General features: G+C 44.3%; 2 long non-coding RNA genes across 2 annotated transcripts in view; both read right to left on the minus strand.

The window, feature by feature from the left end:
- Positions 1-5,646: 5,646 nt before the first annotated feature.
- Positions 5,647-10,813, minus strand: LOC307206638. The gene is made up of 4 exons (XR_013834445.1): positions 10,765-10,813; positions 8,833-8,929; positions 7,551-7,635; positions 5,647-5,993 (listed from the first exon to the last, which is right to left on the minus strand). It is a non-coding gene; the product is annotated as an uncharacterized lncRNA (long non-coding RNA).
- Positions 10,814-12,750: 1,937 nt separating this feature from the next.
- LOC307206537 overlaps positions 12,751-20,203 on the minus strand; it is a 36,210-nt gene continuing 28,757 nt past the window's right edge. Inside the window, exons 3-6 of the long non-coding RNA XR_013834325.1 lie at positions 19,695-19,850; positions 14,182-14,251; positions 13,462-13,687; positions 12,751-12,902 (exon numbers count right to left, since the gene is read on the minus strand). This is a non-coding gene — a long non-coding RNA (uncharacterized lncRNA). The remainder of the gene's footprint in view (positions 12,903-13,461; positions 13,688-14,181; positions 14,252-19,694; positions 19,851-20,203) is intronic.

Below are 20,203 nucleotides of genomic sequence, written 5' to 3' on the forward strand. Positions count from 1 at the left end.
ACACACTTGCTCTTTATTTTTGGGTGTCTAAGGAGAATGAACTCCCCTGCGGAACACTCCTAAAGAGAAAAAAGCCTCCTCTTTTCTCAAGATAAAGCAGAGGTAGGTTCCAAAATGGGGAGAGCCTGCAGAACCCCCATTCTCTTATTCACATTTGCTGCTCCACATAAAGGAACCATTGATTCAACTCATCCTTTGCACGTCTGTGTGCTAAAAAATTTATCTCTCTGTCCCTCTTCTATAGGGTTTGTTTCTTGTGGGGCTTGGCAACCTGGGAAGGAAGCCCATCTAGGAGGAGGAAAACTCTCGTCCTTAACCTCTGCTGCCTTGTGGGACATCTTTAGGAGAAGAACAGGCTAAGAAGTAAACCCTACCCCAATCCAGAATGGAGTCCCTGAGATGGTTGGTTGGTGCCTTGAATGTCTCCTTCTGGCAACTTCTGCAACTGAGCCGGTACCAAATGTATTGGTCTGCTTTCCTTTGGACCACATCAGTGAGGTCAAGGGGGAGGTCTTGTCGCCTGGGCAGCCCAGGACCATACACACTACCCAGACTTGCACCCCAGAGAGGTCACTTTGGTGCTGCAGTTTGACTTCACCCCTGGAGGCACACTCCATTGTCTCTTCAGACAGATGAGTGCCAACAATAACAACATTCCTGCTCCAACCCTAACTGCCTAGCTAGGCTGCTTCTATACCTCCATCTCCTAAGTCAGGTGTAGAGAACATTTGACCCTCCAGATATTGCTGAACTACAATGATCATCAGGCCCTGCCAGCGTGGCCAATGGCCAGGGATTATCACAACTGCACTTCATCAACATCTGGAGGGCCAAAGGTTCCCCCATACCTGTCCCAAGTGTTTACCTAGGGTTTTAAGGCCTGATTTTAAGGCTAATGTGGTGCCCTTCCAATGTTTTGGATTACAATTCTCATCATGTTCTACCACCAGTCAAGCTGGCTGGAATGGTGGGAGTCGGAGGCCAAAACCTCTGGAGGATACCACATCAATAATCCTGATTTATCCCTGTCCTCTGCACAAGGTGACACCACTATGCCACAGTAAGGATGTGCTGGTCCCGGGGGGTTACCGTGCGGCGTGGTCCAAGTCCAGTCCGAGGTTGAGGGTGTTGTATGGAGGCTGTCCGTCAAGGCTGAAACGGGGTCCAAGGCAAGGAGTCAGGTGTGGTCAGGAACTCTGGCAGAAGAGCAGGACAGGGTGCCGGCAGGAACAGGTTACCAACAATGTTGCTCCCGCAACCTGGGACTGGGGTTGACTGGCTTTTATATGCCCCGAGGCATAGGGCAGTCCCGGTCCACAGGTGACTCGCCTCTCCTGGCCTGGAGGCGACCACTCCTCCTGCGATAACTTAGTTCCCTCCGTCTCTCTGCCCTGAGCCTCTGCAGCTCAGGAGAGGCTGGAGGGTTACTAGACCCAGAGGCAACCTCACATTCCCCTGACGGGGCTGATAGTGGAGCCCCTGCAGGCAATGGGTCCTCGATCACCTCTGGAGCCAGAGCAGATTCAGCTGGTGTCTGCTCCTGATGATCCGGCACAGGTGAGGGCCCTTCAGGTTCAAGCCCCAGCCCCGGCTCAGCTGGTCCTGGAGGCAGGGACTCCTGTGCAGGCTGGGATTCCTTAGGTTCAGCCTCTGAGTCCGAATCCCAGGCCATCACAAAGGATTTCAGAACAGTTCTATGATAAAGGGCCACTGGCAGAGAAAGGGGGTGCGGTGGGGGTGGTCCGCCCTGGGTGTCATCCCAGGGAGGATAAAATCGCCACGTGCACCCCCGGGAAGCTCGCCCCCGCTGCTAGCCCTGCACACGCTGCTCTGGGTACCGGAGCACCTAGCTCCTCCTCTGTAAAGGGCCTCCTTGCACCTGGTGTCAGGGCTAGTGCAGGTCAGTAAAGGAACTCAGAGATGAGCAGTAAAGTTGATCCTTTATTCAGGGAAACAGAATACAAACAGAGAAACCTATGGGCAAGACTGGCCCCAGCAAAGAAGTTCCCAGGGCTGACGATCTGTGCCTACCACTTCCCCTGAAGTCTTCTCCACCGTGCAGCTGTTTTCCTGGCAGTCTTAAACTCCTTTGGGGAGCCCCACCCCCTGCGCTCTCTGCTCTGCTACATGCAAAACTCTCCCTGCTCTTGGAGACAAGGAGGGGAGCTGAATACAGTAGGATCTGTAGGCTCCAGGGAATCTGTTCCAGCCTCAGCCCCCTCAGCTCCAACCTCCTCCTCAGCTGTCTGTCCTATATCTGCAGTGCTCTCTGCTTCTGCTTCTTCCTCTCTCTCACTCAAGCCTGTTGTTTGTTCAGCACCCAACCATTTTGCCTACCCCACTTATCCACTGACCTGTCTTCAGGGTCCCACCACTTGACTCTGAGCAGGGCTTTTTGTTCAGCTGGACTGAGCTGGAGCAGTGTTCTGACACCTCTCAGCTGGTCCCTGGAAGTGCGGAGAGAGACCTGACCAGCCTCAGCAAAGCCTGGCTGTGCCTCCAGTTCATGAGGAGACCCTTCCTGGAGCCTGAAGAGAACATCCTCTATGCACTCTGGAGAGGGTCTCCTCGTGAGCCGGAGGCACAGTGGAGCTTTCCTGAGGCTCTTCAGCCTCCCAGCCCAGCTAACTGCTGATGCAAAGGGGAGCCACACCTCAGCTAAGCAAACCCTCGTGCTGCTCCGGCTCATGTTAACCGGAGATGTAGGGGGCATATTAAGGTGTTCAGCTGAGGTGCGGAAGCATGTATCTTTTAGATATAAATCTCTGTTGAATTTTGAAATTTGGCTCAAACCCTAGACCTATTTGGGAGGTATCATTATAATTTAGCCCAGTCAGATGGGCATGGTACAAATAAAATTACTATTTCATCAACACTTAATATGTTAAAATATCTCTAAGCTGTGTGCCAAAACCAAAACCAAAAACCAAAAACACCTGGAGCAATAGCAGACAACTTAAATTATTACAGAAATGCAGTTACATATACAGTGGTACCTTGGTTCTCAAACTCAATCCACTCTGGAAGTCCATTCAGCTTCCAAAACATTCGCAAACCATTGGCTGATTGGCCCCAGAAACAACGCCGACAGCCCAAACCGATGTTTGACTTCAAAAAAAAAATTTGCAAACCGGAACACTTAGTTCCGAGTTTGCGGTGTTCGGGAACCGATTTGTTTGGGAGCCAAGCTGTTTGGGTACCAAGGTTGTTGTTTGGTCTTTTAGTCGTGTCCGACTCTTCGTGACCCCATGGACCAGAGCACACCAGGCACTCCTGTCTTCCACTGCCTCCCGCAGTCTGGTCAAACTCATGCTGGTAGCTTCGAGAACACTGTGCCACCATCTCATCCTGTGGTCCCCTTCTCCTTGTGCCCTCAATCTTTCCCAACCTCAGGGTCTTTTCCAGGGAGTCTTCTCTTCTCATGAGGTGGCCAAAGTATTGGAGCCTCAGCTTCAGGATCTGTCCTTCCAGTGAGTACCTCTGGGCTTATTCCCTTAAGAATGGATAGGTTTGGTCTTCTTGAAGTCCATGGGACTCTCAAGAGTCTCCTCCAGCACCATAATTCTAAAGCATCAATTCTTCGGCAAGCAGCCTTCTTTATGGTCCAGCTCTCACTTCCATACATCACTACTGGGAAAACCATAGCTTTGACTATATGGGCCTTTGTTGGCAAGGTAACGTCTCTGCTTTTTAAGATGCTGTCTAGGTTTGTCATTGCTTTTCTCCCAAGAAACAGGCGTCTTTTAATTTTGTGAACTAAGGGTAGACCCAAGATGGATAGCCCTTCATCTGGCTGCCCACAGCTCTGTCCCCTTCAGCTGCAGTCTCCACACCCTGTTCCAGGTGCAGCAGGTTTGTTGAGTTTCTCAGGGCGTCCAAAGGATGGGGAAAGGCTCCCTCTCCAGTAACAGCTCTTTCTTCCTCCTCTGTCCTCTCCTCCTCCTCCTCCAGCTGCTTTGCTAAAAAGAGTTCACAACTGCAGGTGACTGTACTGAAGCTCCAGCAGAGCTAAGCCAACTGAATCCAGGGTGCCTCAAACACTAGGACTGTATTGTGCGGCACTTGCTGTTGGATGATTCCAACCAGGGCTGGATTTAGGTTTGACGAGGCCCTAAGCTACTGAAGGTAATGGGGCCCTTTATATGTCCAGCTGTCCTTTGTCAACAACAAATTGCCGCTGTTTTTTGTGTTGAATATATGCTATATGGTAATTTATGAACCTAAAGCCATTTGCACATAACAAAATATGCATTTTATCAAAGTAATTGTTGAACTGGAATACAGTTAAGAAGAAGTATATTAATAGTGAAATAATTAAGCCCTAACTTAAAATGATTTTTTTATTCATAACAAACTTAATAATGCAAACACATTGGCATTTGGCAATAACAAAGGTTCCTTTAGACACACAATTTACAAAGACTCATAATCTAGTCTTTAGAAACTTGCTATAACATGAAATAAGAATAGCAAACCAGTGATATTTTAGGGAGGAGGCTAGCAGGTTGGGCCCATTACTTACATCATAGGAGCCTACACAACACAAAACACTGTTGCTGCATGTAGGTTTTATTTTATTCTTTTATCTTATATTTTAGAAATGTACAGCCAGGTGTGTTTTTTCCTTTAAATTTTTGGGGGCCCCCAAGAGAGTGGGGCCTTAAGCTATAGCTTGTTTAGCTTATACGTAAATCCAGCACTGATTCCGACTCTGCACTGTCAGTTAAAATAGACTTCCTTTTCTCTGATTCTTGGTGAATGCAAGAGACAAGTGCAAGATAAGAACATCACACCTACTTCTAGCACCAAAAACAGCTCAAGGTATTATATTTGCCTTTCTTATATTCATTTAGAAGATTACTACTGATGTTTCCAACCGTTTCCTTACAATTCCTGATCTTAGAAATTGTGCTGAACTCAAAACAAATGTCGTTTATTTCTCTCTTATGAAGTTGTTTTTAAAATATAAAATAAAAAAATATGCTATCCTGTAGTAGCTTGTGTTTTTCCTCCCTCTGGTGTCCATTTTAGGAAATACAGCAAACATGCCATTTACAAAAATCAGGCTGGCTATTGATTTGTTAGCTAGACAATTGTTTGCTTGGTTCAGCTTCACTTATTAATGCAACATACCATCCAACCTATTTCATCTGTCACAGTTGATCTCACCGTTCTGTTGGTATACAACATGTTATGATTTTAATATGTGGTACAGAGATGTGAAGATTGAAGAAAACTGTTGGGTTTTTTAAGCCAGCACTTTACAAATCAGACACTGTGGTCAAAGAGTTTTGAACTTAAGCACTATTTAAGCACCATGTCAGCCAAGCACTATATATATATATATATATATATATATATATATATATATATCAATGGCATGATATTTAACATGGATTTCCAATTTAATGTAAAAGTATGTATGTATATTAAATGGTTACAAAAGTCATAACTAGCTTTCAGCCAATAAAAGATAATAAAGAAAATTTACCAAAATACAAAAAGAAAACAAATTTGAAAGAAACTAAGGGACTATTGAGTCTTTGAGGGGAACAGGAAGAAAACAGAAATACAAGAAAACACAGCTAAGGTCAATATTTATCCTTCCTAATTTTCCCTTCAACACCTTGACCCTAATCTGCATGACACACACTCGGCTGCATTTGCCTTTTTGAAATGCAGGAAATCTAACCATGGACTCCCTCAGCAATTCAATATTGACTAGCTGAGACCAGGGGGTCACGATCCCCTCTTCCCATGTTCCTGTCTCCTCTACCACTAGTTCCTCTTTCTGAACCCGGTGTTGTATTAGTTCTGTTTATATCCGGAACTCTTCCAGGTGTCACAGGTTTTGCATTACCAGAGGTCACCGAGGGCTTCTTGAAAGGCACAAAAACCACCACCACACGAGGTGGCAGCCTGGGAATTCCCGAGAACCACCAGTTTTGAAGTCCAAGCGTTGGCCTATGCTTGGTCCAATGTCCATTTCTAGGCTGTGAAAACAAAGCATGTTCTCATGTACGCTGGTAATTTCATTGCACAATGAAGACAAGTGGAAACATCTATTTTGATCTGCTAGGGTCTTGCAGAGAGATCAGAGAAGAAGGCCACACCTACAACACACTTTTTAAGTGCTCATATCACTTCAACAGTTATGACTTCCCACAAAGAATCCCAGGAACTATAGTTTGTTATGGGTGCTGGGAAGCTTAACTCTGTAAGGGAGTCTCCGGACAGCTCTCTGCACTCTTTAGAAACTCCAGTTCCTGAGATTCTCTGCGGGAAGCCGTGGTTTGTTGAAATGGTATTAAGAGTGTTTTGAATGGATGGTTTAGATGTGACTGGAGACCAGATTCTGAACATTCCCTTTCAGAATCATAAGGGCTGTTCAGCCCCACTGAGCCACCACCAAATGAGACATTCCTCAGTTCTGAATGGACATATCCCCCTACCATCCAGATTTGACCAGCACACCCCAGAATTACAGAAACCATCCTGGCTTCTGAATGGACCCTAGAATGTATTGGTTTTTTTGCTCCACACTCTCTCGTAAGACAGCAGGACCAAAAGACATGTGTTTTTGCATGGGGCTGGTGTGTGGACATGCACCCCACAGCACTGGGAGGAGTGGGGATCTGAGCCGAGGGTAGGAGCAGATCGGCTCCTGAAGAATGGAGTCTCCTTGCACTGCTGGTCTCTGTCTCCTGCTTTCCATCGCACTGTTGAACCTATGCCCCCACCAGAGGTGAGTCCTGGCTGATGCTTTGGCCCAGGGGTAAGGGGAGGGGCCCCTCCCCTGCTGCTTTTGCCCCTGTTTGGCAGTGGGGAGGGGTGATGCAATTGCCTCTGTAAACTGGATCTGGGGGATCCCACGTCCCGTTTTTCATCATCTCTGATTTGGGAGGGTATGCTGTGAACTGGCTGATGACACATAAAAGACAGTGTGCTTTAGTTTCACATGTACCACTCTCTTGAATGGTGCAGCTGCCCTGCATCAATAGGAGGACTGGCCCATCCATTAACCTCAGTGAGGCAGCAGACTGGAGGGGCAGCAGATCCAAGCTCCCATGGAGGAGGATGCTTGCCACCTTCTGCACTTGCCACCCGCTGGCATCACCTGTGAAGAGCAGAACCTGCTTCTCTCTGGCCTCCCTTTTTCTCCTCCGCTGTCTTCAGTGTGCTGGGGCTTCCTTGGGCCACCTCCAGTTGCTTCAGGCAGCAGAGGAGGAGGGCAGTGAGGTGGTGAAAAAGAAGGCAACAGGGAGGGAGGATATGCCGTTTTCTCTTTTGCCTCAGGCGGCAAAATGTCTTGGGCCAGCCCTGTTCAGCAGTTTTAAAAATTCCTTCTGCTCTATCAAACGCCTTTTGTGCTTACATTAATAGGCACTAGGGGAACCATTTTTATTTATTTTTTCCTAAATATGCCTTGGCAAGGTTCACAGACAACCAGCACAACACAGCAGAGCGCAAAGTTTAGGCTGTGACTTCAGTCGATTGGACAGACAGATCAAGCTGTTAGATGGCGACTGTCACGAAGTAATTATACTCACTCTGCGCACCGAGCGAGAGGAACCCATGGCGACAAATAAAAAGAGCAACAACAGGATGGCGGGTCTCATCTGGTACAGATGATTTCTGTTGGGAGAGAAACCAGCTGAGTGACATGAAGCAAGTGCCAGTTGCACTCCAGGATAGAAAAAATTGCCTCAGCCACATACCAGGATAATATACAAATTAGCTGGAACCTTACTCTCATAGCCAGGCTCAAAGTTCAGTGGGTGGGGGACACCGACAAAGTAGGGGGGGCAGTTTTCCTTATGTACACATTGATTGCTTTACTTGTCTTCATTAAGGATATTATTCATGAGGATAATAATGTTCATTATTATTATTAACATTATTAACATTATTAATTAATATATTATATAATATATCATATAATTAATACCATATTTTTTGCTCTATAAGACTCACTGTTTCCCTCCGAAAAAGTAAGGGGAAATGTGTGTGCGCCTTATGGAGCGAATGCAGGCTGCGCAGCTATCCCAGAAGCCAGAACAGCAAGAGGGATTGCTGCTTTCACTGCGTAGTGATTCCTCTTGCTGTTCTGGCTTCTGAGATTCAGAATATTTTTTTTCTTGTTTTCCTCCTCCAAAAACTAGGTGCGTCTTGTGATCTGGTGAGTCTTATAGAGTGAAAAATACGGTATATTAATATAGTAACAATAATAATATTGTTACCTGTGCAGGCCATCTGGCAGTGGTAGGCCAGATTACAGGGGGGCTCAACACCCTCCCATTGCCTCTCCATCTATTTTTTACCTCTTTGTTTTCATCCTTCTTCCCTCCCATCCTTTTCTTTTTGCTTCCTCAGCTTCCCTTAGCTCCATTCACTTCCTTGTTCCCTCAGTTCCCCACCAACTCATTTCTTCTTTTTAGCTTTTTGCTACTCTTCCCCCCTTCTCCCTGCTTGCCTTCCCTGTTTTCTTTTCTTCCACCCTTCTCCTCCATCTCTCACTTCTTCCACTTCTTTCCAGACACCATCCCTTCTGAGTTCACACTTCCTTGCCTCCTCCAACCAACACAGTGCTTGCACTTCCTCTCCCACTTTCTCAATAATTTTAAATCTCTCCTTCAAAGGGACAACCACCTTATGACTGTCTAGTGTTATTACTGATCTTTGTAAACAGCTCTAGAAACTTTTGCATTCATGTTGGGCTGAATATTCAGCCCATGTGAATTTCATTAGTTTCAGGTTGGGGTAAAAAATGTCCCTCGAATATTGTGTTGAACTTTAGGGATTGTGAGTGAACGCTAATATTGTTTTACTTACTTTATGTGAGATGGCAGAAGGATTTTTTCTTTCTTTTAACAAGCTGAAGAATACTTAACTGCAGGATCATGTGGTGACTTGCTGAATTGGAGTATGGCTATATCGGAAGTGTTAAAAAATTGGTGACTTTGCAAAAAAAACCCTTGAAATATGACAACCCTATGTAGTGTTGACGTGGTGGGATGCGGGTGGCGCTGTGGGTTAAACCACAGAGCCTAGGACCTGCCGATCGAAAGGTCAGCGGTTCAAATTCCCGCGGCGGGGTGAGCTCCCGTCGTTCGGTCCCAGCTCCTGCCTACCTAGCAGTTCAAAAGCACCCCTAAGTGCAAGTAGATAAATAGGGACCGCATTCTAGCGGGAGGGTAAACGGCGTTTCCGTGTGCTGCACTGGTGCTAGCTTGCCAGATGCAGCTTAGTCACGCTGGTCACGTGACCCGAAAGTGTCTTCGGACAGCGCTGGCTCCCAGCCTCTTGAGCGAGATGAGCGCGCAAACCTAGAGTCAGTCACGACTGGCCCTGATGGGCAGGGGTACCTTTACCTATGTAGTGTTATTGCCTGGAGTATTCTTGGGAGGAAAAGGTGACTAAAAGGTGGGGGGCAGGGTAAAGGATGTTTAAGTCCAGTCAAAGGCAACTATGGGGTTGTGGCTGTCATCTCTCTTTCAGGCCGAGGGAGCTGGCATTTGTCCACAGACAGCTCTCTGGGTCATGTGGCCAGCATGACTAAACCGCTTCTGGCACAAAGGAACACTGTGACAGAAACCAGAGCGCATGGAAACTCCATTTAACTTCCTGTCACAGTGGTACCTATTTATCTACTTGCACTGGCGTGCTTTTGAACTGCTAGGCTGACAGGAGCTGGGACAGAGCAACGAGAGCTCACCACCGCAGCAGGGATTCAAACCACCGACCTTCTGATTGGCAAGCCCAAGAGGCTCAATGGTTTAGACCACAGTGCCACCCACATTGGCACTGTGGCTATCCCCATTGTTGCTGGTCTGATAAGAACATAGGAGCCCTTAGCTTCTGTGCATCTGGTCTCCATAGTCCTTGCCAAACCACTCATTTCCTTTCTTGAAAGGGTTGACTGTTGAAGCAGAATAGAGAAATAGGCCATAGGAAAAGAAATTCAGTGTAGCATAGTGGTTCGAATATTGGCTTTGAAGTGCGGAATCCAGATTACAAATCCTTACTCAGTCACAAATCTGATTAGGTGACCTTGGGCTAGCCATTATCATTTGGTCCAACCTACCTCACAGGGTTGTTTTGGAAAAATATGGGGAGGACAGGGCTTTTTTTGCCTTCAACCGGAACTCACTGGAACTCAGTTCCAGCACCTCTCAGGTGCGTACCATTGACATTATAAGAGAACAATGGGGGAGTTCATGGTGAGTTCCAGCACCTCTTTTTCTAGAAAAATAGCACTGGGTGAGGGACATGGAAAATCTTGTATGCCCTGTTGAGCTCCTTGAAGAAAGAGTGGGATGTTTTTAACAATAATAATATGCATAATGGGAAAATATCAAAAATTCAATATGTTACTTGAAAAAAGAAAAATTCTGTATTACTATATAAGATAGGCAGAAAGATAGTTCATGAAGAGGGATCAATTCCAGATGCTTCAGTCAATGAATTTCAGACAATGAATTTCACAGGTTCATGTGTTATGAAATCATATATTTGCTCAAAGACATGACCCCAGGAATCACTGAGTTATGGCTAATTTAAGCCCATGGACCCTTCTTTATCTCTGTAGTCGTTTTCGGCTATTCTTCACTCAAAATAAATCTGTTTATTCATCAAGGGCCTGATTAAGCCCAGTTTCCACTTAGAAAACAATCAGTGAAAGCAGATTTAGATCTTAAGCATCACTCTATATGACAAGGAAAAATATAAAGTAACTTTGATTTGAAAAACAAATAATTTACCTACCTGTTGACTGTTCCTTCCTAATGCAACACTCCTAGAAAAACTGGTTGTGGCACCTTGGACTGGGTGTCCCACGGCAATCCACGTTATTTATACCTGACCCCCTTTATCACCCAGCCTATTGGCTTCTCCAAAGTTGCATTCATCACTGCAAAGGCGGTTTTGCTGTTATCAGTGCACATCTTTCTTTTTTAAAAAATAAGCCCAAAACCTCATGTTTGATTCAGGCAAACGTGTTAATGAATAATAATGTTTGTAGGGTTGATCTAAGAACTTAAGTCTGAAGGACCTGGAAACAAAAAGGATTTGTTGCCTCATCAAGATGAGCTTTGTGGTTTGGCTGATATGAATTGGAAGGAAAGGAATGACTGGGTTTTGTTCTTAAAGTCAACTATTGTGTGATGATAATCCCTTAATTTGCTTTCATTGTGCTTTGGTTTAGGAAGCCCCAGAGACTGAAATGAGAGGTGGCCTATATGTTGTTGTGGCTTATGATGACAAGTTGCCCTACCAACACACCCACACTGACCATAACAGCACACCGTGTGGTCATGGGTGTCATCTAGTGAGTTTTACCATCCCCACTGGAAGCCACCAGGTCATGGATTTGGAGCAGAAAACTCATGGTGAGTTCTGCTGAAGAATACAACCAGGAAGTAAGTATGATTTTTCAAATCTCACAAGGGAATGCCAATCTCCTTGCCATAGGAGCCAGTTTCGTGTTATGCCCCAAGTGATCTTCCCTAACCTGGTTAAACATGAGACTGTCATCAGACTGGGACCAGTATCCTCCATTTTCCACAACCACCAGTCTTCAATTCACAATAAGGTTGGTGGGACTTACTTTAATGACCAGCATTGAGTCCCTAACTCAAGGGAGTTGTTTCACAGCCTCACTTCCCTCTCTTGGGGAAGAGGGAGAAGCAGCAAAGAGTGAAATTTAAGAAGGAAGGAGTATAAATCAGGTAAAATTGGGGAGTGAAGAGGAGAGTGAAGATCTTCATTCTGATGCTGATCTCCCTGCTCCCTGCTCGTTTAAGATGCTTATATTCACCCCCTCCCCTTGTTTCCAATGCTAATCTTGACTCTCCCATTTCCAACATTTCTCCTGTGTTGTCTCCAGTGCTTTTTTTTCCTGGGAGGACGCAGGGGGATGCATACACCGAAACATTTTGTGACTCTAAGTTTGGCCTCATTGAGGGGCAGTATTTCAATATGAATAGGAAAATGAGAGTATCCCTAAACATTTTTTTTAGAAAATAAAAGCACGGGTTCTCTCTCTCTCCCTGCCCTTGTTTCTGATGCTGATCTTCTCTCCCCACATTTCCAATGTGGTGGAACCTTGGTTTTTGAACGTAATCCATTCTGGAAGACCGTTTGGCTTCTGAAATGTTTGAAAACCGAGGATGAATGGGCTAGCTGCAAAGTCAAGGGGGGGGGGGAATGAAAAACGTGCCTCAGAAGCTGTTCGACTTCCAAGGCATGTTCATAAACAGAAGCAATTACTTCCAGGTTTTCAGTGTTCGGGTTCCGAATTGTTCAGCTTCTGAGACGCTTGAAAACCAAAGTTCCACTGTATTCCCCAAGAGAAGATCAGCATTGGAAGCAAGGGGGGAGCAAGGTGTGCAGCATCAAGGTGGTGGGGCGTGAGGGGCCTCAACAGTATATAAAAAGTATGTTTAGCAAACTACAATTGGGAGAGTTCAGGGGTGCCAACTTGAATAAAATATTGGGGGGGAGGTAAGCACTGCCCCACATTATTGATCAAATGATGTACTGCACCCACACAATTTGAATTTCAGTACCCATCAACTTGGAGGGCTGGCCCCCTCAAATATTTTATAGGCAGCGCAAAGTCCCCTCAGCTCCTAGGAATTGACTCCTATGGAAGGGTTCTAATTTCTGATTTGCCTCAGGCGCCAAAATGTCTGGGGCCATCCCTGACAGGGAAGAGAGAGAAAGGAAGAAACAACCCACAGGAAACATAAGTAGATACTGGACATATTTATTCAAAGGAATATACTTCAAAGCATAATTTTTTTCCAAAAATTAAAATCTTGTATCATGCATTATATCAGGTGATTCATGGCAACAGAAGGAAATTGTTTCTTAGAGTCTTGAAGAACGCATCTCAGAGAGACCTGTTAATTGAAAAGAACAAATTGGTAACAATCAAATCCATAAGGGTGGAAAAGCTCTTTTCAGCTTCAGGTTATTCAGAACACATTCACACACAGACACAAACCAAACAGAGCCTGCTATTTTTATACTGGTTTAGCCAGAAAATCACCACTTGATTTTGTGTAGAAGATCAGTGAAGATCTACATCAGTGAATGAAGATCTATATCAGGAACAGTGTGTGTGTGTGTGTGTGTGTGTGTGTGTAAATATCTACACAGGGATCTGTTGCCTTTGGGGATCATGCCGCCTGAGGCGGTCACCTCACCTTGCCTCATGAGTAGGCTAGCCCGGTCAGGGATACAACCACCAAAAACTGTTTACAAAATGTTTAGGGTTTTGTCCTAAAAACCATTCATGAAGTCATGAATCCAAGTTCTTCAGTGAAAAAGATAGAAGCTGGGCTTGAACCTTCATTGCAAGCAGTCACTGAATGACTGCTCAAAACAGCCCAGCTCACCTGGTCCCTTGCAGAGCCACAGGAAACTCAATCCTTTACTACCATTTTAATGGACACTTACCTCAATCGGTAGCGTTGACAGGGAGAAAGACATAATAATACTGTGGTTGTGAGAAATATGGATTCTGTGAGGGGTAGCCATAAGGCCCTTGTGCAAAGTATGGATTCCTTGCATAGGAAGGGAAGGGAAAGTATGGATTCCTTGAATAGGAAGGGAAGTAGGCTGGTTGTGGACGGAAGCCTCTCCAATACCTTCTTTCGTTGCTTCCACTTCCACTCTTGCTAGCCTGGGAGGACAGAGGAGACAGAGGAGAACAATGGAGAGTTGGCATAGACATTGGTAAACATAAATGTATTTAACTCTGTGCTTATTCCCATGGTGAATTAAATAAATAAATAAAAATATTTCCCTCTTCCTATGCCATTACTTCATTTGTAGATATAAGGAGCCCTTTATGGCAAGTCAAAGTTCATCATCAATCATACCGCTTATCCAAACATGCAACTCTCCTAGCGAAATGCAAGCCAGCATGTGATCAGCCAGTCTACCATTTCTGCTGCCTGCCCAGAACTGCAAAAATGGGCCAAACAGGTGCCAACTCAAGGGGCCCCTGACACCCACAATTTTTTTTGTTGTGGGTGCCCAGCCTCCATCCCCTGCCACCACTGCCCCCTGCCACCGCTACCGCCCAGCCTCCGCCCGCCACTGCCACATGCCACTGCTGCCTGACCTTCACCTAACCCCCCTTGCTGCAATTTAACGGCAACTCTCAATGCCTACCTCAAAATGAGCAGTGAGGGCCAGAAGGCAGGCAAGAAGGATCAGAGTCTTCATTCTGCTTGTTTGATCCCTAAGAGCAATGAGCAAAAACAATCTCATAGAGTCAACACTGAATGCTAGCATTACTAAAACTGAACTTAGGTATTCACATGTGGACTGTGAGAGGGAGAATGGGCAGTGACAGGAATTAAGAACGGAAGTGGAGTAGAAGTGAACAATGTGGCTATATTTGACCAGAGCATTCTGGGTATGTGGCATCTATCTCACTCCCAAAGTTGTTGTTGTTACCTATAATTTGTGGTCCTAGCAATATTTAATAAACCTCTTTCACCAGCTATAGTTTCACCTGGAGACTTTCCATATATATATATATATATATATATATATATATATATAATTTTTTATTAGTTTTCTAACATATCATTTTCAACAATAAACATACTTTTACATCTTATTCAGTTTTTTGACTTCCATCAGTCCTGTCTGAAAATTTTCCAATCTAATCTCTTAGTATGCATTTCTTATTTTCCCTATTACATTTCAAACTCATAACCAATATCTCTATCTTTTTCTACTTTGTAACACTTCGTATATTTCTCCTTACAAAACTTCTTGTAGTCCTACTAGCGTAATTTGTTGATTACAGTTGCTCTTCAAATAATTCACCTGGAGATTTTCCAACCATATTACAGTCAACAAGCCAGTGCCATCAGAAGACCCATACCATAACCTGAGATACTGAATCCAGTATGAAAACGTGGACAGGATCCAAAGTCAAGATTTAATTTGGGTTGTGCTTGTCCAGTTTTATTAGGGGGAGGCCATGGTTCAAGGGTAGAGCCCAGGCTTTGCATTCAAGCAATCCCAGGCTCACCTTCTGGCATCTCTGGTTTAAAAAAAAAGCACAGGTAAATTAGGAAAGATTCCAGTGAACTAGGAATTTCTGCCTCTCAGGGAAGACAGTCCTGGACTCTGTGAACTTATTCACTATAAGCAGATCTCATGTGGCTGCTTTAGTTTGGGTATAAGGAGGATGCTATTGAAAAAAGAGGAGTAAATGCTCATTTTTAAAATTTATTGGTTATAGCTATTTTAATACTGTCCTTCGGTCACATGTTCTTAGTGTGGTTTAGAAAAAATAATAATAAAGCACCATGCATTTAATAACCGTCACTAACTATGCAAACTGATAAGAGCAGAGAGCGTGCACATTTTACAGGACATCAGAATTATAGAAATTATAGAAATGGAGCGCTAAGTCACAACAAGTCATTCGATTTTGATGTGAAAGATCAGGAGATGCTACTTCCACTGAACTCAAGGAGCTTAAGGCAGTTTAGATTTTGCAAGCTGGCTCTCATCTTACTTTTCAACCTACCTATTATTCCTATATACCATAAAAGTACAAAGACAAAAAACACATATCAATGCAAGTATTATTGCTTACCTTTTTTTTTGGTCTTCACTTAGCAGCTTGGACCTTCTCTCTTGGCTTGATACCTGTGATGTATCTGCAGCAGTTATATATGCTCAGAGGCTTCCTGGGATTAGTTGGGAAATCCCGCCAAACATCTTCTGGGATTAGAACATTTCAGTTTAATCTGTTTCTAAATGCGTATGCAATACCTTTAAAATCATCTGTTTTGAAATATTTTGGAGACTGCAAGGACTATTGTATTCAGTCCCCACCCCCAAAGGAGAGGCTTTTTCACAAGGGCCCAAGATCAGCACTATAAGAGATATTTATCTTAGATATTCCCCATCACAGCCATTTTCTACGGCAACTTGGTGCTTATTTGGTGCAGCGTGGGGGGCTGGGGAGGCGAAAAGGACTTAAGGGGACATCAGCTTTATGGTTTAAAAGTGCACACTGCTAAAAAATTCACGTAATTTACTTCTCCCTCGCTTGCTTCTGGCTCTGTTGCTGAGCAGCCAGGAGTAAAACCATGGTTTGGGCTAGCTTTATGCCTGAAGCTGCCTTTGTGGTTTTCTTTCTCTCCAAACAAGCCCTAAGCAGCAACTAAGATTTGTTTTTGACTGACCGATCCAAGTACAGTCGTACCTTGGTTCTCAAATAGAATGCCTTCCAGGAGTCCATTTGACTTCCGGAACTGTTCGAAAACCAAGACGCGGCTTCCGGTTTTCGATTGTTTGGGAGCCGAAAGGTACAAGTTCCAAGGTGTTCAGCAACCAAGATACAACTGTATTTTTGTGAGAAACAAACTACAGGCCTGGATTCAGACTTTTTTTCTTTTTTAAATTTAAATTTTATTTATTTTATGTGCAAACAAACAAACATAATCAGAGACATTATATAACAAATAAAAATGAAAAAATAGCAAAAACAAAGGAAAAACAAAAAAGGAATAACAATATTAACAAAAAGAACCATAACAAAAATAAAAGTGTACTGTACCTGAAAAATACCCTAATAGACAGTATATTTTAACTAAATTTCAAATCCATTTTCTTTGATGACTTCCTTCATCCTTTACACGAGTCTGTTATCAACCATAATAATCTGCTTCCTTTTATCTTCTTTTTAACTCTCTTTATAAAGGTAAAGGTACCCCTGCCCGTACGGGCCAGTCTTGACAGACTCTGGGGTTGTGCGCCCATCTCACTTAAGAGGCCAGGGGCCAGCGCTGTCCGGAGACACTTCCGGGTCACGTGGCCAGCGTGACATCGCTGCTCTGGCGAGCCAGAGCCGCACACGGAAACGCCGTTTACCTTCCTGCTGGTAAGCGGTCCCTATTTATCTACTTGCACCCGGAGGTGCTTTCGAACTGCTAGGTTGGCAGGCGCTGGGACCGAGCAGCGGGAGCGCACCCCGCCGCAGGGATTCGAACCGCCGACCTTTCGATCGGCAAGTCCTAGGCGCTGAGGCTTTAACCCACCTGCATCCCTAACTCTCTTTATATTTCCATTTAATTATTTATATTCTAACCATAAATCAATCTGGTCCCTAACTCTCTTTATATTTCCATTTAATTATTTATATTCTAACCATAAATCAATTTGCAAAAGTTAATTAAAACAAGTCCAACTAGTAATTTGTGGGCATTGCCTTTTCTGGTAATCGCTATATTTCTTCCAATCTTCTTGAAATTTTTGTTTGCTGTGACCTCTGATCGCATCTGTCAATCTTGCCAGTTCAACGTAACTACCGGTAAATAGTTTATCTTGCCATTCTTGATGTTGGGGAAGATGGAGGGCACAAGGAGAAGGGGACAACAGAGGACAAGATGGTTGGATAGTGTTCTTGAAGCTACCAGCATGAGTTTGACCAAGCTGCGGGAGGCAGTGGAAGACACGAGTGCCTGGTGTGCTCTGGTCCATGGGGTCACAAAGAGTCGGACATGACTAAACGACTAAACAGCAACAACAAAAGTGAACTGTGAACCAGGCCACTATCAGATTCAGACAACACCAAAAGTTTTTTTTGGGGGGGTTCTGTTTTCCAGGGGCACAAGCTGGACACCACCAAGAAGGGCCCCAACACAGCCATGTTCCATTGGTGCTAACTTGGTGCTCATTTGGGGGTAGAATATGGCCACATAAATCCAGAGGCATAGCATGGGAGGAACGTTAGGAGGACTGTGGCTCTGGGCACACAATTTTGAGGTGGTGCAAACCAGGTGCGCCCACGCAGGTGCCAGCTTCCACAGCGTTCCCTGTTCTGCCCATGTGTGTCTCTGGGTCCCAGAGCCTGCAGTCAGGAACTGGAATCAAGAGGAAGATGAATGGTGGAGATTGCCTTGCCCTTCTCCTGTAGCTGACAGGGAGGAGGGAAGCCAGTCTGAATTACAGCCAAGCTGGCGTTGTTGGGGAGGATGTTAACAGACAGGATTCTAAGTTGTTTTTATATGCAAAAACAGCAGCAAGAATATTATTGGCACAAAAATGGAAGCAAAAAGAACTACTGACAAAAGAAGAATGGCAAATGAAATTAATGGACTATGCAGAATTAGATAAATTAACAGGAAGGATTTGAAACCTGTGGGACCAGAGATTCTTAGAAGACTGGAGTAAATACTTGAACTATTTGAAAAGCAATTGTAATATAGAGATTACGCTAGTAGGACTGCAAGGAGGATTATGTGAAATATTGCAAGGAAGACTATGAAGAGAATTATTAGTTAACGATAATTAAAAGTAACAGAGAAACTAAGAAATGCAGAACAAGTGATAAAGAACGGAAAATCTTCAGAGGTTGTTGATGGAAGTCTAAAATATTGTATAAGATAAGAAGTTATGTTAAATGATTGTTGGAAATGATATGTTAAAAAATTAATAAAAATGTATATTAAAAAAAGAAAGAATTACAGCTGTGAGGGAGATAATGAGGCAGAGAGTGATGAGCTGCCAAGTTACGAAGGGTTAGAAGAAGCATGGGGAGAGATAGCCCAGCAAGCAGACACTTCATTTGACATCATAGATGATCCGCCTGTTAGGATATAGTTCCATTCCACCTTAAAAGGGTACAGGCATGACTTTTGTGTATCACATCCCTGTTTACTCCCAACTTAATAACAAGATAAAATTCAAGCAGGTAAAAACAATTAAAACTCGTGTATTTTGTGCGGAGAAATGGCCACTTATGTGTGCATGCTTTAATTCACAAGTTTTGTCTCTACAGTGGTACCTCGGGTTAAGTACTTAATTCGTTCCAGAGGTCCGTTCTTAACCTGAAACGGTTCTTAACCTGAAGCACCACTTTAGTTAATGGGACCTCCCGCTGCTGCCGCACCGCCGGAGCACAATTTCTGTTCTCATCCTGAAGCAAAGTTCTTAACCCGAGGTAATATTTCTGGGTTTGCGGAATCTGTAACCTGAAGCGTATGTAACCCGAGGTACCACTGTATTTTGTACTCAGGTGTGCTTATCAATAAAAAAAGGTGGTGTGACCCAGTCCTTAATACATTCTTCAATTTAGTAAATATTTCTTGGCATTTTGAAAGGACTACATGCATTCAAGGGACACAGGTCTAAACCACTGAGCCTCTTTGGGTTTGCTGATGGGAAGGTCGGCAGTTCGAAATTAATGTTATGTTGTAAATTGATATGTATGTGTGTTTTGTCTTTGATATGTTTTGTTGATGTTGCTGTTTTTATTTTTTTTATTTTTTGTATGTTATTTTTCGTTTACTTGTTTTTTCCTTTCTTTTGAAAAAGAGCTTAATAAAAAGAAATTAAAAAAAAAAAGAAACTGCACGACAGGGTGAGCTCCCGTTGCTCTGCCCCAGCTTCTGCCAACCTAGCAGTTCAAAAGCACACCAGTGCGAATAGATAAATAGGTACCACTCTGGCGGGAAGGTAAACGGCGCTCTGGTTTCTGTCACGGTGTTCTGTTGTGCCAGAAGCGATTTAGTCATGCTGGCCACATGACCCAGAAGGCTCTCTATGGACAAACATCGGCTCTCTCAGGCTGAAGCGAGATGAGAGCCACAACCCCATAGTCGCCTTTGACTGGACTTAACCACTTAACCATCCAGGGGGTCATTTACTTTTACCTTTACATGCATCCAACTGAAATCTCTGTGATGGCAGACCTTGTCTCCCACACAATCTGATTTGCCTAGGACATGGTGGTGAATCAACATGGCTTTGAATGCGGTGCCCTTGGTATGATATCCAGCTAAGCCTTCCGTTGGCTGTAGGAAGGTGAGCTAAGAAACAGAAACAAACAAATACACATATACAGGATGACTTTCACCACAAAGGATCAGCAGGTGTTGCCTAAGGATCAGCCTAAAAGCCCCCAGAGCCTATCTTGTCAATTGCAGCTTAAGAAATGAAAGATTTCTCCCCACCCTTTGGGCTTCTCCCTTTCCTCACTGCAGCGTATCAGGGGTCACATTCTTTCTGCATCCTCCACTGTTTGCACTAGTCCTATTTGGGCATCTACACCACAACTGAGGTGGTAGTCCGGGGGTGATCTCATGTCACGTATGCAGTGAATGCAAACTGCTCCTCTTTGTAGCTTGTTTGTGTTGTGATGTATCCAAGACAGTGTAGAATA

The sequence above is a fragment of the Podarcis cretensis genome, assembly GCF_951804945.1.
Source record: "Podarcis cretensis genome assembly, chromosome: 17".
NCBI lineage: Eukaryota > Metazoa > Chordata > Lepidosauria > Squamata > Lacertidae > Podarcis > Podarcis cretensis.